This window comes from Mugil cephalus, chromosome 8 (assembly GCF_022458985.1).
Source record: "Mugil cephalus isolate CIBA_MC_2020 chromosome 8, CIBA_Mcephalus_1.1, whole genome shotgun sequence".
Lineage (NCBI taxonomy): Eukaryota > Metazoa > Chordata > Actinopteri > Mugiliformes > Mugilidae > Mugil > Mugil cephalus.
Window position 1 is genome coordinate 4,788,243 of NC_061777.1, and position 16,425 is coordinate 4,804,667.

General features: G+C 41.1%; 1 long non-coding RNA gene across 1 annotated transcript in view; it reads left to right on the top strand.

Annotated features, from left to right (window-relative positions):
* The first annotated feature begins 275 nt into the window (after nt 1–275).
* LOC125012584 overlaps nt 276–16,425 on the top strand; it is a 27,570-nt gene continuing 11,420 nt past the window's right edge. The window contains exon 1 of the long non-coding RNA XR_007113304.1: nt 276–681. This is a non-coding gene — a long non-coding RNA (uncharacterized LOC125012584). The remainder of the gene's footprint in view (nt 682–16,425) is intronic.

Sequence of the window (16,425 nt, forward strand, 5' to 3'; positions counted from 1 at the left end):
CCTTTGGAGGTCTTGTGTTTGCTAATTATTGCACTTCTGATGTCCTCAGACAGCTCCTTTGTCTTCACCATTGTGACAAAGGAACAGGGGATAACAGGTGGCTTTTTAAAACACAGAAGTCATCATTCATTGGCTAATTCGCGTCACATGGGCACAGACAATTGGGCACAGGTGATTCTCATTTGTGATTTACCACAGGTGAGTCACAATGTGTGGGGTGCTAAAACCAGTGATACAGCAAACTTTAAGTTTTTATTTTTTCCTCCCATTGTTTGTTGTTTTAAATTGTTGTTCATCATTTGCTCTTTTGTTTCAATCATTTTTTTCGGAAGATATTCCACATTATGGATGCCAATAATGGTGAGCAGGACCATATATGTCAAATGGAATATAAATCTTCTCAAGACGCTTCACAGAGCCCAGATCCTGAAACCTTCCAGATCAGGCCCCTGAGGCGACGCTGGCAAGAAGCAGGAAGAAACCAAATCAGATCCCATCAGTTTCTTTGTTTCCATTGTTGCTTAAAGAACAATTTAAAAGCCTCTATTCAACCAAGAAATTACCTTTGCAGCACAATATCACCGCTCCTCCGAGAACAGCGCACACAAGCAGCCGGAGCATCCCACAACACGCCACAGGGGTCCCATGCTTCATCAGATTAACCCACACAGGCAGAGCAAGGTAAGAATGAGTTATAGATTCCTTTCATTGTGTAGGAGACGTGTCACCTTAAGCCGGTCGTCTCCTGCATCCTGCTGCCATCAGGGAGTGTCATTGCTATGGGGTGAGGGTGTCTGGTCTGGTCTGGTCTAGGTGGGTGCTACATGTCTAAGTAACATCCACATGAATGAATGCCAGGTGCAAAAGTTTCCCAGTAGCACATTGAACATCAGAAGATGGTTCAATTAGAAATGTGCAAAACCTAAATATATAAAAAAAAACTGGTACTCTACATTTCAAAAAACCTCTCAAATATCACTAAAGCATTTTTACCCTCATGATGTGGTTTTTCAGACGTATTGATGTAAAAGTTTATCACAAAAATGCAACAGAAACAAATTTTTCCGGTCACGTGGCCAGTTTATCTTACTCGAAGTGAAGTCTTTCCATAATTTAAGAGAATTACGGGATATCGCGATACTTTACGAGAGTTACAGCTCATTCGCCAAAACACCTTTTAATGAAAACACGTACAATATCGAAACTTTTATTTTGGAAACACAGCTAGTGGTTAGTTACTTCTCCCGTTAGTGGTTATAAGATCAGTGTGTTCCAGTTAAATATACAGTCCATACAGAGGAATCTGCACACACAGACACACAGTCCTGTAAGTGCAGCCTTTAAAGCGACGGAGATAAGTGTCCTGTTTTGGTTCTGCACAGCTGCTCCGACTTAACAACCGCGCTCCAAACTCCAATTACGGCACGAGACAGATAAGCTGCTGAATTAGTTTGCTTTTATTACTAAGTGCCGTTAATGACTCGGAGGTTGAACTGAGGTTGTGCATTCGTCAGATACGTTTGTCGTCGCCTCAAGGCAAATAACAAACCAGACAGTCAAGGTTTATTTTGACCCGGTGAGTAATTTAATGAATAGCGAGGAACATCACATAGAGGCGGAGCTGGAGGTTATCACACCCTGCACACACACACACACACGTCTGCGAATGACAGATGTGTTGAAGGCGAACCAAACTATACGTCAAACGTCCATCAAACCTAACTCCCACTCACTCACATCACTTTTTTTCCCCCAGGATTAATCTGCTCTTTAAGTGATGACGGGTAATAATGTAATGCAGATGTTCAGCTTCTACTAAATAGAGAAGACGGCTTTTTTTTTTTTCCTTTTTCGAACCATCTTCAAAGTTTCTCTTTTTATTCTTTTCTTTCGAGAGGGATTTTCAATCTGTGCATGTGAGGAAACTCATTTACAGTCGGACAAACGGGCTCAGACAATACGTCCGTGAACACATATAAAACATATGTGCAGATGATAAATCGCATATTTAGCCGGTCGAGGTTCGTCCTTTTGTTTCCTTCTGCTGCATCGAGACGAAGACGCTTCCATGCCCGTTATAGGAAGGAGGTTATTATAATGGAGGCGGGAAGGCAGGGAAGGTGAAACGAGAGCAAGGTCAGCTTTTAAAAGCCCGTATTTTACCACTCCTTCGCACCACGACCCCCTCAGTCTCGTGGATGTTTAAGCAGCTCGGTCACGTCCTCACGTCTCAGCAGCTCTTGGCTCTGTTAATTGTCTCTACAATCTCCTCATTGCCAGTAGAGCAAAGGAAACTTTTAATGGAGAAAAAAGAAAAAAAAAAACCCGGACACTTGATGTAGTACCTGCAGCTGCGACTCACTTAGACTGTCTCTCTTAGCCAGCATGCGATTTGACACGCGAGGCAAACGGTCAGAGTTATCTCAAGGCTCTGATGCAAGTCGTTCTCCTCCCTGCATGCGTGAAGGTCCAACTGTGCGCTGAGATGTGAGACCTGATTCTTCAGGGTGGATTTTTTATTTTTTTTTAATGTGGCTGTTGAGGCTGCAAACGGTGCCAAGATGATGAAATACGTGATTGTGTGCGAGTGAATGGGAGCGCCTTGACAGCGGAGGCCTCTCGAGCGGCACCGGCAACGGAGATCTCCAGCTTCAGTTTCAAGGTGAGAGGAAATGGAAGGAAATTAAATGTGGCAATGCTCCGCTGGGGTGACGCCATCGGTGATCTGGGTCGAAGGTTCCTCACCACACAGGAGCCACGCCTGGAGATGTCTGCACAAATTTACAAAGACAACCAACCTGTCCCCAGACACCCCAGATTTGTACTTGTAGCTGTTAATGATGCAATATGAATAAAATTTAACTCATCCTGTTGACCGGCTCTTAATCGCTATCAACAAAGAACAGACTGGAAATCCACCTTTTCTTAAACCTGTTTGCCAGGTGTTTCACAATTAGCATAAGGAAGCTTCTCCACTTTATGTAAAGGCAGCAGACTCGAGTGTAGCACGCACACCGCAAATCCACTGCTACTGCAATATGACAGGTGAACACGAAAAACAGGCTTAAAGGATGTGAAACGTGTGAGATAAAATACCACATTAGGCCAGAAAGAGGAAAAAATATATAAGCCTTTTTTTTTCCTGCAGAGATAAGATATTGAACAAAATGAAGTTTAGTTCGGAGGAAATGTTGTTTCCAAGTGGGACTAGTGGTGTCGACACCCAGCGTGGCAGATCATTAGTGCAATTCAGCGTTGTGTGTGTGCAGGAGTACAGTTAAGTCTGAAAATGGATTCTCAACAGCGTCTGTCTTCTGTCAGTCATCCTGTTACATCCTGAGGTTTCAACCACAGTTCAGCCTGTTATGGTGTTTTAAGAACAGTTTATAAAAAAAAAAAAAAAAAAAAAATCGGACTTGGCATCCTTCCATGTGTAACAACTAAAGGAACAAAATACACCGATCAGGCGTAACATTATGACCACCTTCCTCATATTGTGCCTCATGCAGGCACAAAGGACACATTTTTTTTTAATTCTTTACTAATGGTTAAAAATGAGCTGTTAACACTAATTAGTTTGACGTGTTATGTTGCAGAAAAGGTCATTCTGATGTTGCGTTTGTTAACTCTAAGTTGTTATGTTACTGTTTCCTTGCAGAGGAAGGTGTTGTCAGAGAGTGCAACACCTTTTTTTTTATTATTATTTTTGCAAATTTAATATTTTATTTATTCTTTTTTGAATTTGTGGGAAAGGATGCGCTGCAAAGAGTAAATGCTGTTAAATATATGCTCTTAAGTTGAAATAAATCCACGCTGTGAAGCAACGTGCACCAAACTGGAATTATTTTAGAAGAAATACACGGAATTACAAGGTTTTAGAGAACAGTGTGCTGTTGTGGGCTTTACATCTCCACCTCCCGCTGCCTCAGCAGAGCCGAGAAGATTGTAAAGGACAGCTCACACTCTGCTGTCTGGCAGCAGATACAGAAGTCTCAAAAACAGTCTTTACCCCTGGGCCATCAGACTTATCAACCAGAGCAACTAGCTCTTTGTAACTCTGTGAAATGGTGCCATTCCTTTCCGGGAAGATTTTCTAAACCCTGTGTTTTTGGAGTTATTCATTATTTATTCTGAAATAATGTTTGTGTTGATGTTTCTGTTGTCTTTTCAAACTAGCTCCAAGTAAATGCTCACTCTGAGTTTAATTGCACATTTTATATATAACATGTAAAGGGGCTTATTTTTTGTATAAGACTTTTACAGGTTTTGTCTGTTTGTCTTTAAAGATACCTGCCTTAGGACAGCGGATGAAATCGAAGTGTCCAGGTTAATCAAAGTTTTATCCAGTTCTTCCTTTTTATCTTCTGCTCAATAACTTCCTCTGTTTTTGTTCACTGGGGAAACGGTGGAGTTTCCTCCGTGTTTTCCTGATCCTGTGCTGGAGCCGTAGGCTGAGCACTGTGACATATTTTAACTTTTAATCCAACTTTATTCTCTGTTACTGCCACTTCTCCCATGAAACATGTGACCAGCTCAGAACCAATCAGCACAGAGGGAGCTCAGACCATCCCCTTGGTGGACAGACTCTCTCTAATATACAGCTCTAAAGTCAAAGCTAGTATATCTCCCCCTGGTGGCTGGCTGCAGTACAGGGAATAAACTCCACCCCCTCCATGTCAGTGGATGATTTTATGTATGTAGTTTATTGTAACATAACTTAAATAAACGCAACAAATCTGGGAAGAGGGCCGGTGGATGCTATTCAAAGCAAAACAGAAGATAACAAAAGCAGGACTCTTTAAGCGCTAACAATCTTGCTAAATAAAGAAAAAAAAAAAGAACCTAAACGCTAACTTCCTAACCTAACAAAAAAAAAACAAAAACAAGGGAGAACAGTACCACTACAACTAATGTGTCTAATACAGGGCAGATCCTACCAGTGGTGGGAAAATCTAAAACTAATCTAAGACCTGGCTACTCTTCAGAAACAGTAAAACAACTAGAATAGAGTCACTACAGTTAGCTACAACCCTTGGGCAGTGCTCACAGCCTGCCCAAAAATGCCAAAAACCCAGGCACTACAATCTACAAATTTGCACACAAACACAGTAACTAATGAAGGCGAACTGACTCCAACAGAAAACCAGCATGACTGAGGGAACTGCAGGTGTTATATAGGTGGGGGCTCCTGATTGATCAGCAAGGATTGGCTGCTGTAGGCCTGATGCACCAATCAGGAACAAGGGGTGGAGCTTCAGGGTCCAGCAGCATGGAGGCCGCATGGCAGACCAGGAAGTGATCAGGTTTCATATACACACAAACAGAAATGACAAGCTGCGGCCGTAACAGTAATATATAAAACACTGATGCATATTAAAGTGTCCATTTTTCATATAAGTTTAATTTTAATTAGTTTAATTTTAATCATGAATGAATGTCAGGTCCAAATGTTTCCCAGCAGGACACTGAAATGTCACAACACGGTTCAATTTACTTATTCTCTCTTCCTGTCAGTGGTCATAATGTTGTGGCTTGAACTATCAGCTCTGTGACACTGTGATATCCTTTGTCTCTATGTATCCTCAGCCACTGATGTTCACTCCACAGGCTCCAGTTTGTGCTAAGGTAATAATCCGGAGGATTTAAATGATTTAAGTGTAAGGGATTGTGTTTCCTCAGCCTTTTTCTTTACTGTGGGATTTACAGTTGTTGTGTGGGAGAATTACCTCTGCAGCTTTATTTTCACATACAGGCAATCCACCCAACTCTGGATTGACTTGTGTTACACACATATATATATATATATATATATATAAAGTGTAGTTCAATAGTGTGGTATTTCTTGAGCTGCTGTCTATTAGACAAATTACTTTTAAAGAACCTGGTGTCATATTGTCCATTGGAATCATTATCATCGATAATACTAATGACAATACTAAATAACAGTAAGACCAGTTTAATTTTCAGTATTTCTGAGTATTTATAATTTTTTAATATAATTCTGGGTCATTTCAAACTCTCAGATTGAGGAGAAGGTAAACACAGCTCCAAAATCGCGATCTCGGTTCACACACACACGTGATCTCATTTCGAAACACAACGATTCTTAAGCATTTTATTTCACGAGCGGCATCACAAACAAATGCTCCCATTTCTTCCCGGATTTTTTCAAGCGCCCCTAAAGGCAGCACTACCGCCGACTCCTCCCTCGACCTATGGGAAAGCGTCTTTACACCACGTGATTTTGTCGCTATAGGAAGCGGCCTGCAGTTGAGCGTGTGGAAACAATGAGGGAAAGAAAGAAAGAGAGAGAAGTCAGCGGTAAAGAGTTAAATGGATGCTAACAAGCTTTATTCTAAGGAAATCTCAATGTTTGATATTTGAATGTCCGTTTGAATGTTTTTTTTTGTTTTGTTGTGTAAAAGTTTATCAGTGCAAAAAACATTTAGTAGAAAGAAATAAATAAATTGTGCCAAAGAATCGTGATCTCAATTCTAAGCAAAAAACAAAACAAAACAAACAAAAAAAAAAAAACACATTTCACATTTTTTCCAGAGTCGTGCAGCCCCAGTGTGCGCTCAACTTTGTGGTTTTGCTCGTTTTTGTGTTTTCCAATTTTTTTCTTCTCCACTGGTTACACAATCTGAACCACAGTATGGTGGCTACTCACCTCATTTTCAAGGTTCAAGATCACCGTATTGATCCCCACAGGGAAGTTGTTATGTCCTACAGTCCCAAGATAAGAAAGAACATGCATGAACCAGACATAGACGTAAGATAAGAGTCAAGATAAAATAACATAATCTTAAAAATAGAATAAGAATGAGGTAGTAAAGAATTACAAAGACACGAGATATACAGACATTTTAAAGTGTCTCATCTTAACTTACACTTAAAAAAAAAAACGCACTCCCACTCACAGTGTGTACATCACGTGCAGACCGATGCCACCGCACTGACACTTCAGTTTGTTACAGTCCACAAAATAACATGAACCCTCGCAGAGATAAAATGTCTCAGGGAGTTAATGTCTTCCTATATATCCAGAGGACTGGTGCCGTCTCTCATTACTCTCCAACCTGACTCTGAAGTCTGTCTGTGTGTAACTCTATTATCACTTTTTCACCATGAAGACTTTTCACGTTACACCTGCTCCTGACAAGGCTTAAAATGTAGTGCCAGGTGGAGCTTAACGCCTAAATGGTGCAGAAATTAAATGAGCAGGCTGTTGCTCTCAGCTGTTCACATGCACGTCTTGATAAATGGTATTTAAAGAAGAGTCATCGTTGTCCAGCAGACATCTGTAAGCTTTAAGCTAATATGGCAGCTGCCGCTGTACAGAGAGTCAGTCCTCCGCCGGCCCGTGGTAACGAGACCGAAGGTTGACAAGGAGGGAAATGTATTATTATACATGACTATAAGAAGGAGCTTTTATACCTACCCCCTTCATCTTTTTGACAACCGACTGGAGCAGCGATGTAGAAAGGGCTTCACACCGCGACATGTGCCAGCCTTCTGCTGGTGTGTGAGGGTGTGAAAGCTGCCCACATTCGTCCCATCAACGCGGTGGGACCAAGTCAACACGCGTAGGAGTTGGTTAAATTATTATATAGGAAGGCTGTGACATTTGACCAGAGGGGGTTGGAGGGGGCTGCAGTGTAAATATACAGCAGGAGAAATATATATATATATTTAATATCTGAAACTGTTAATTATGCAGAAAGTCTCTTGTGTTTCAGTTTCAGAACGGTTTTAGAGACATTTGTCTCGGTTCCATTAGAGGGCCGTGTCCCCACTATCCGTCATTCCTTTTTAGGTATTAAATGTGCGAACTGTAACTTAAATAAATAACTTAAAATAAAATGAACGGGGAAAACACATAATTTTGGTTGCGTACATAGCAGGTGGCTACTGGTCAGTGCTCATTGGCTCATTGGTTGCTGAGTAAATTCATTAAATTTGATTTTGCTTTCTAAACGTAACCTTGAGCTGTTATGATGTAAACAGAGAAACCGTCCGTGGCGTCTCCAGTGGCGTCCCCATGATTTGAGCTCGCCATCTCTCAACTTTACCCCACTACTATGGAGTTAAAACCGTGCCAACACCCTCTTTTATTATCGCCTTCGTGTGTGTGTGACTGCATAAACTACGTTCGTAGCCTCGTAAGTGACATGATACGTTTTTGATAATATATTTACCGTGAATCACCCAATGGCCCACTAGTAGATCTGCTCTGGCTTCTCTGCTGCCTGGAGAAATGAATAACATTAAGCATCTTGTGACAGTTCAGTATTCTTCTGGGAAACTTTTGGACCTGGTGATTGGTTGTCGACATATTCTCCTTTGAGTTTCACCGAAGGCCTCCTTTTACAAATGGTCTGGGTGAATGAGTCAAAACTGTTGTATTTGTACTTAGTGACAAATCAGTGAAACAAAATTAGTTTTTCAGACTGGGACCTGAGAAAGGTCAAATGGTACATATGGAATCAAAATATGACAAAAAGGCATAATTTGTGGTTCTCTACAATTGTTGTTACTCATCAGATTTTACATTACAAATTCATATTTGAACAAGGCTACTAACCCACATATCAGGGGTGGTTTTTACTCTAAATAATGTGTTTGTTTTTTATGCAAGAACAGAAATGTATATTTTCCACTTTGTTCCGGATGAATTTTCTCTGACGCAGTAACATATATCTTTATTCTGACACTTTTGTAGCAAACTCACTGGTGTTTGTGTCACAGGTGACCAACATCATTCATACAGTCCTTACACTTGTTGAAGATATAACCCATTTATTGTTATATGCAGAAAAATATTCCTATGGACGAAGAAAACACATCTGCTTATGTCCCTTTAAAGTCAGTCTCGTGAGAAGGATGCAGTATATTAATTAAGAGAGTATCAGCGCTGTAGAGAGCAGCCTTACACCAGCCACAAGTGAAGCAGTGATTCATGCGTTCACGCTGCGGGTTCTCTGCAGATGATTTATGTCACCTTCTGAATTCACACAGTGACAAACCTGTGTGTGAAAATGGCACACCGCGGTATGTTACTCTGTGATTTTCACCTCATGGTTTACTGCAGATACGCTGTCAGGGACTTCTGCTCACTTGTTGTTTTTAATGTATATATTTTTGATCCATCACATGTACTACGTACTGTCCTGCTGTAATCACTGCAGAGAACTTTTCTCAGAAAAACTTTCTTTTAACAGGAAGAAACCCTGAAACTCATATGGGGACACACCTGCTTGAGAGTCTCTTTACTTTAGAATTTAGTTTAGTTCTTGCCTTAGAATAATTTGAATCGATTCAGTTTTATTCATGTAGCGTCAATAACAATACGAATTGTCTCAAGATGCTTTTTCAACAACCAGCCTGAAACCTCCAAAGCGATACTGAAGGCGACGGTGGTAAAGAAAAACTTTCTTTTAACAGGAAGAAACCTTGTATGCTCATATGGAGGGACTCATCAGCCAAAGGCCGACCGGAGAAACAAGATAACCAAACTTCTGTCATAGATCCATACATCCGACTGAAGGAAACACGTAGAATCTAAAAATACAAGATATCGCTGATGATGTTATGTGAGAGTTTGAGAGTATAGGAGGAATCATGGGCAGGTTAGAGAATTGTTCACCCAGGTAGGAGGCAACAGATGTAGTTTGGAGCGTTGGACCTTCACAAGAAGATGGAAAGACGGAGACATAGTGGTTAGTAATAGAAACGAAATGATCAGTGCGTCGTTCCCCTGCAGCCTAGGCCTATAGCAGCATAACTAAGGGATGGTTAAATCCAGTCCTAACTATGAGCTTCGCCAAAGGAAAGTCTTAAGTCTGATCTTAAAAGTAGAGACGGTGTCTGTCCTGAACTCAAACTGGGAGCTGGTTCCACCGGAGAAGAGCCTGAGAGCTGAAGACTCTGCCTCCCATTCTGCTTTTAGAAACTCCAGGAAGTAGACCAACAGTTTTGGACCTGGCAGCACCCACCTAGACCAGACCAGGTACCCCCCACCTCCATAGTAATGACACTCCTTGATGGGAGCAGGATGCAGACTGACAAAAACGCTTCAGGAACAACTCAACAAAAACTCAACTCAACTCAACAAAAAACATGAACAGCACAAAATTGGTGAGATCGATGATGTGAGACATCAAATGCATCTCGGTTAAGACCAAGAAAGTAAAAGACTGCCTCACACCAGGTGCTCTAAATTAAATTAAACACTACGCTGCTATGTGCAATTTTCAGTGATTGTTGTCGCTCTCCTGGTGGCACAATCAACACACAACATCTTTATGATGACCACAATCATAGATGATCAAGGGTAGTGTCTGCAGATTTTTATTTTTTTTTTATATCCGCTGAGCTCTCAACTTAACCAGAGCAGCGAGTTCAAAGAGAAAGAGGACGAGAGCGGGAGGTGGTAGGAAAAAGACGAGGAGCAGGAAAAGGCCCGTCATGTGGACTCGCCTCTCCATCCCATCATTTGACCCTGATGTGCTCAGGAGGAATTCAACGACTGAAAGAGAAGCAGGATTAGAAGCGGGCCCTGAAGCAGGTGGCTGGATTGTAAACAGAGACCAATCGCAGGCTGTTGTCTCAGCGGTTCGACCTTCTGATAACATTTTCTCTGCAGCTGAACCATCTGGGCTTTGATGTAATAAATGTGTTATTTTATTCATTGCAGTTTGTCAACAGAGCTGCCACAGAAGTATGAACCCCTCACAGCTGCTCGACCAACGTTCAGACGGCCCGAGACTACGTGTTGTAAAAGATAATGACTCAAAGGTTGGGATTTGGCTTTGTACTTTTGTACTTTGGCGTTTGCGTCCTAATACTGATCTTGACTTCCTTGTCAAAATCTCGTGCATACCAGGGGTTGCACATCCAAACCACTGGACTGAACTCAGCAGGTCTTTGTTGGAGCATCATCAGTTTCCAGGAGTGTGAATCCAAACCAACTCCCCTGGCCTTTAATAACGATTAATATCTAATGAAGTCACTAATAAAAACCCAGTAGAAAGTAACGCTTTGAAACCATGAAATCTATATTCTTGACCTGAATTCATATGATAAGAACAGACAGCTCATGTGCTACATACCGTGAGCTGTAGATATGTATAGTCTGTATAAAAACAGGCTGCAACTTGGCACCACCAGTGGCATTTAATAGAACTCCACAGAGAGTTGTTAGATGGATAGTGTAGCAGGTATTTCTCTGAAGTCTTCTCCGTGTGCTGCAGCTAAAGATCCAATAACGCTGATAAATAGTTGATGTGCAGCCTCCTTCGCTCTGTTACCACAGGACGTTTGGTGAAGCTGTTAATGGACTGATGTCCAGAGGATTTGAACCGTTCCTCTGCTAGCGTGAGCAGATGTCTTTTCAGATGTATTGCAGTAGTACTTTTGTTGTATTTCAGGACTGACATGTCACAGTAATATGGGCTTTAGTGAAGTGAAAGATTTCCACACACTTGATCAGGGGTGCACAAATTCTGCCCAGCAAAGGACCAAAATTGAGTCCAAAATTTTGCAGTAGTTTAATGTGGGTATATATAGTGTGTACGTGCAAATCGCAAAATAATTTAGACAGTGGTTATTGTGCTTCACATTTTTGTTCAAAAAAATTAGAGAACATCTATCTGGGTAACTGAAGAAAGGCATGGATCATTAACATCGCTATATCTTCAAATACAATGACATTTAGTGCAATAGGCAAAGTAACGTGGGACAAAACGTGCCCAAAATAAAATCAGTCTGGTACCATGAGCTGCTACAAGTTTCCTGGAACAACCCACTGGACTCCTCACCTGTCTCCTCACCTGTCTCCTAGGAGGCGTCCATGTTTTAACTGTCACCTGATCAGTGACTAGTCTGCATCTCTAGTGCATACATTACCTACAATGCAGCTCAACCACCAACACTTGAATGGAGCTTCAGGTTACGTCAAGCTTTGACCGATGGACAGATCTTCTCAGTGTGGCTGAGACCAGAGCAGAGAAAAGTGGGAAGGAACCAAGAAACCATCACATGTTTTAGCAACCAGATGGTGGAGACCAAAAGCAAAGCAAAAAGAAAGTGATTTAATTCATCTGGAAGCCACACACACAAAAATTAATACTATACTACTTAATACTATTAATGCGGCTCTGTATCTGATGATAATAGTTAAATGGGCAAAAAATAATTTACTTTAAATGTACAATTTGTTTACAGCACTGAAAATGTTCCGTATTCTTTACGCAGATAAAATGAAACACTTTAACACAGCAGAAATATTGTTAAGCCCGTTCAGTTCATGCATAAATTGTGAACTGCGACTACATTTCGATCCATTATCACACTTAAAGGGAAGTGATGATTGAGTTAGAGAGCCACGTCTCAGAAACACAATCCACTTTTCAGGTAATTGCAGACACGATTAGTCAGACTGAGAACTTTTAAAAAGCAAAAGTATTTTGTGGAAATCCACAATGATTTCGAAAATAGGGATGAATCTTTCTGTTAAAGAGACAATTTGCTGCATGTGGCTGAATGTGGTGTGGCGCAGTAATTCTAGTTCCATATTTAACTTTTTAATAATGATTAACAAGTAGGTAATGGATTCCTTTTGGCTTCCCTTCCTTGTGATTAGTGGACCGAGGTTTCCAATTGAAAAAGTGCAAATTAGAAGCCAGTTTGGTTTTAGGTGAAACTGCAGAGTGATGAATGGACTGCATTAGTCTGTGAGCCTGCAGCAAGTGTTTAGTTTGACATTTTTCAGAGGCAAAGCTGTTTAACAAGTCAAATAGAAAAAAGGTGGCAGAGGTGAAGAGCCCCAGACCTGAAGGAAGTGAAGCTATTAGAGGACGGGGCAAATCTTTGGATACGCGTTCAAGGGTTTCTCTTCATTATTTTTTCATTTATTTTTTACTACAGGTTTTTTTCTAGACTGTAGATTAATACCAAACATCAAAACTGCACAAAACTGTGAAGTAACATAGTACATTATACTCCGATCAGGCATAACATTATGACCACCTTCCTGATGCTGTCTAGCTCTCATTTGTCTGGTCTTAACCAAGATGCATGTGACGTCGTTTTCCACGGTGGATCCGTTAAATGAGACTTGTGAAGACGTGTCCATGCAGTTGTACCAAACATTTATTCACTAATTAACAAATCCAAAGGCTTTGTGACCTTAGCCGTTCTACACATAAACTAAGAAAGGCTCACATTTTGACCACGGAACAAACAAAACAAAAATGGCGGCGGCTTCCTCGGTAGTTGTGACTCATCAGAGAATGGACACCAGTCTTCTGAGTTTGTCCTGTGGTGTCTGACTACAGGATATTGGTAGTGGGGGGCCTTTGGGTCCTGTGGGTCCTTTGGGTCCTGTGAGTCCTGTGAGTTGAGGGGAAGGGCCTCTGTGGACCATCCCACCTGACTTCCAAATTCACTATTTACCAGAAGATGTTCTTCATGTTGTTCATGTGTGTGTGTCTGCATCAGACTGCATCCTTGCTATGGGGTGGGGGTGCCTGGTCTGGTCTAGGTGGGTACTACTACATTGGTTATGTAACATCCACAACCAATACCAGGTCCAAAAGTTTCCCAGCAGAACACTGAATTGTCACAAGATGGTTATTCACTTCTCCTGTGAGTGGTCATAATGTTGTGGCTGATCGGGGTATGTAAGGAACTAAATGGTCATTTAGATTCTGGAAAAGTAGTCTTTTTGTCTTGTTGACATCTTTTCACACTCTTTGTATGGTCGACACCTGGAAAGGTCTCAATTAGCAGGTGTCAAGAGGATCAAGAGGCAGGATAGGTACAACTAAAGTCCCCAGTTCTCTGCTGTGTATAGTAGCTCGAACTGAGTGCTGTTCTAATCCATACTATGACAAGAACCACTCAACTAAAGTAAAGAGACCCTCGAGCAAGCAGGTGTGTCCGCTACGGCTTCTTCCTGTTTTTCTGAGAAAGTTTCGCTGCAGTAATTACAGCAGGACAGTACATGTGATGGATCAAAATGTTACGAGCTGAAAATCATGGAGTAACATACCGCGATGTGCCATTTTCACACACAGGTTTGTCATTGTGTGAATTCAGAGGGTGGCATAAATCATCTGCAGAGAACCCACTGCAGGCATGAATCACTGCTTCACTTGTAAAACAAGTCACAGAAATCCATCAGCGGCAAAAGCCCCAGAAGTTTTCCTACTACGAAAAGTGAACTAGCTTACGTTATTTTCGCAAAGACAAATGACTTCAGGAGAAGCTATAGTGACAAGACAAATTATATTTTTTGGAAGCCAGGAGATTTTGCAGCCAGGTAAGTGTGTCCGTCCTCAAGGCAGAAAGAAGGCACCGCTTAAATCAATTTTGATTCCAGTCACACAAGGCGATGAGGGGCCAATTTTGTGCTCAATAACTGAGGCCAAAGTGTTTCTCATTCTGTGAGGTGGAATAGAAAGAGGCAGCGGTGAGGTCTGAGCCGTGAACGTGTTATGCCTTTTTTACAAAACGCAGCCGTGATGACCCAGGTACAGAAACGGTGAAGCCCAGGTGGTTGCATTTTAAAGAGGTATCTCCATATTTTACCGTAAATAACCTCTTTAGCCTGCCCTCTAGTGGTAGCAAAGGGTCAATACATGAGTCAGCAAAAATGTGATAGCGGGAATTTCATTGGATTCATTCTACAGACGATCACAGAACAAAAAACCCCAACAAATTCTACAGTTAAAACGTATTTATTTATGCTTAATAACATTTCTAGTTTGATATCACCCACAAATTTCACCGATTTTTTGCTACAACTAATTAGCAAGTAATTGTTTAAGGACGTTGGGACATTGTTCGCAATTCTAGTTTTGCTCAGCCATGTTCAGGTATTAAAATAAACAGTTCTATATGTTGTCACACATTGGTGACTGTATTATAACATAAATAATGAAATTATCCCAGTGTCCACATATGAGGACATTCCTGTTGAAAGGTGATGCTCAGTTTTTGTACGTCTTAGGTCCTACTGATCCCAAATAAATTAAAAATGCGTACTAAACAAAAGCTTGGGTCTCAGGAGGTTAAAGGGGACATGAAACAAACGGAACATACACCAACATAGTAACAGTGTACACATTTTAAACAAAATGCTAAAATAAAACATCGTAAAAAAATAAATAAATAGCTGGTTTAAGAAAATATGTCAGAGGACGAGGCAGAAAGAAGAGGGTTTTTGTGGGGGATGAAGGTTCAGCAGCTCCTGACGGAGACAGCAGTGAGGAGAGGGGCGGCAACGCTTCATGGTGGCTGGTCACGATCAAAAGTTTAAGACAATAGCTCCAAAAAAAAAAAAAAAAAAGCCTGAAAACCTCCTCAAAACGAGTGTAAACAAAGGACTCAGTAATGAGTAGCTCTGCCATTCTTTAACCTATTCTTAAACCCTATTTGCATGGAACTAGTTTTACTTGGGACGTCCTGTAATTCAGAAATTACCTCCTCTGTCTGGATTTCCTGTGGTGCATTCACACATGTCATTTGTTCTAATTTACATTCCGTTGTAAATTATAATGGATAATAAAAGTATATTTTTTTATGCTATTTATGCCAGGGAATAAGTTACCTGGCCTACCTACTACCTACCTTAACCTTATCGACCCTTTGCTGATGAACACACTCTTGAATACACTGATGAACACACTTGTTTACATGAAACGGAGAAAATTTAATAACTGATGGGAACATGTCCTCCTCCTACACACTAGGTGGCGATATGTGTCCTGTCAGCGGATTAAAACGAAAAAGAGTTGTTCATGCGACCAGCATCTCAAACAACAACCAGATGGATAATAGTTCAGCTTTTTTTAATCTTTTACGTAATGTGTGCACTACTTCTGGTGCAGATACGGTGGCGCTATCCCTCAGGTGGTTCTTCTACTGTCCATGTGCACATGCATTGTCCAGTTAAAGTCCAATTAAGGGTAAACATACCAGAGAAAAACGATTTCCCAGCTAAATCTGGAATAATATGATCTCTCTTGCCAATTCCTGTCAGTGCTCTTGATGTAACATTTTGAATCAACTGGACAGCCAATTGGAACTAGTTTTTCAGCATCACTCTGAGACAGGATGTTCCTAATTTTGACCATCAGAGACTCTCAAGCAGGTGTGTCCCTCCATATGATTCCAGGGTTTCTTCCTGTTAAAAGAACGTTTTTCTGAGAAAGCTTTGCCGCAGTAATTACAGCAGGACCCACACAGTACACGTGATTGATCAAACATATATATTTACAAAAAAAAATGTAGGTTTCTGAATGCCTCAAAAGAGACGAACCGCCTCCAAAAAGGGAGACTGAAGTCCACTTTGCAGCCTGCCCACACATACCCACCTGACCACATATTCACCAGGCATGTAGAGAAAACCAGCTATCTGCA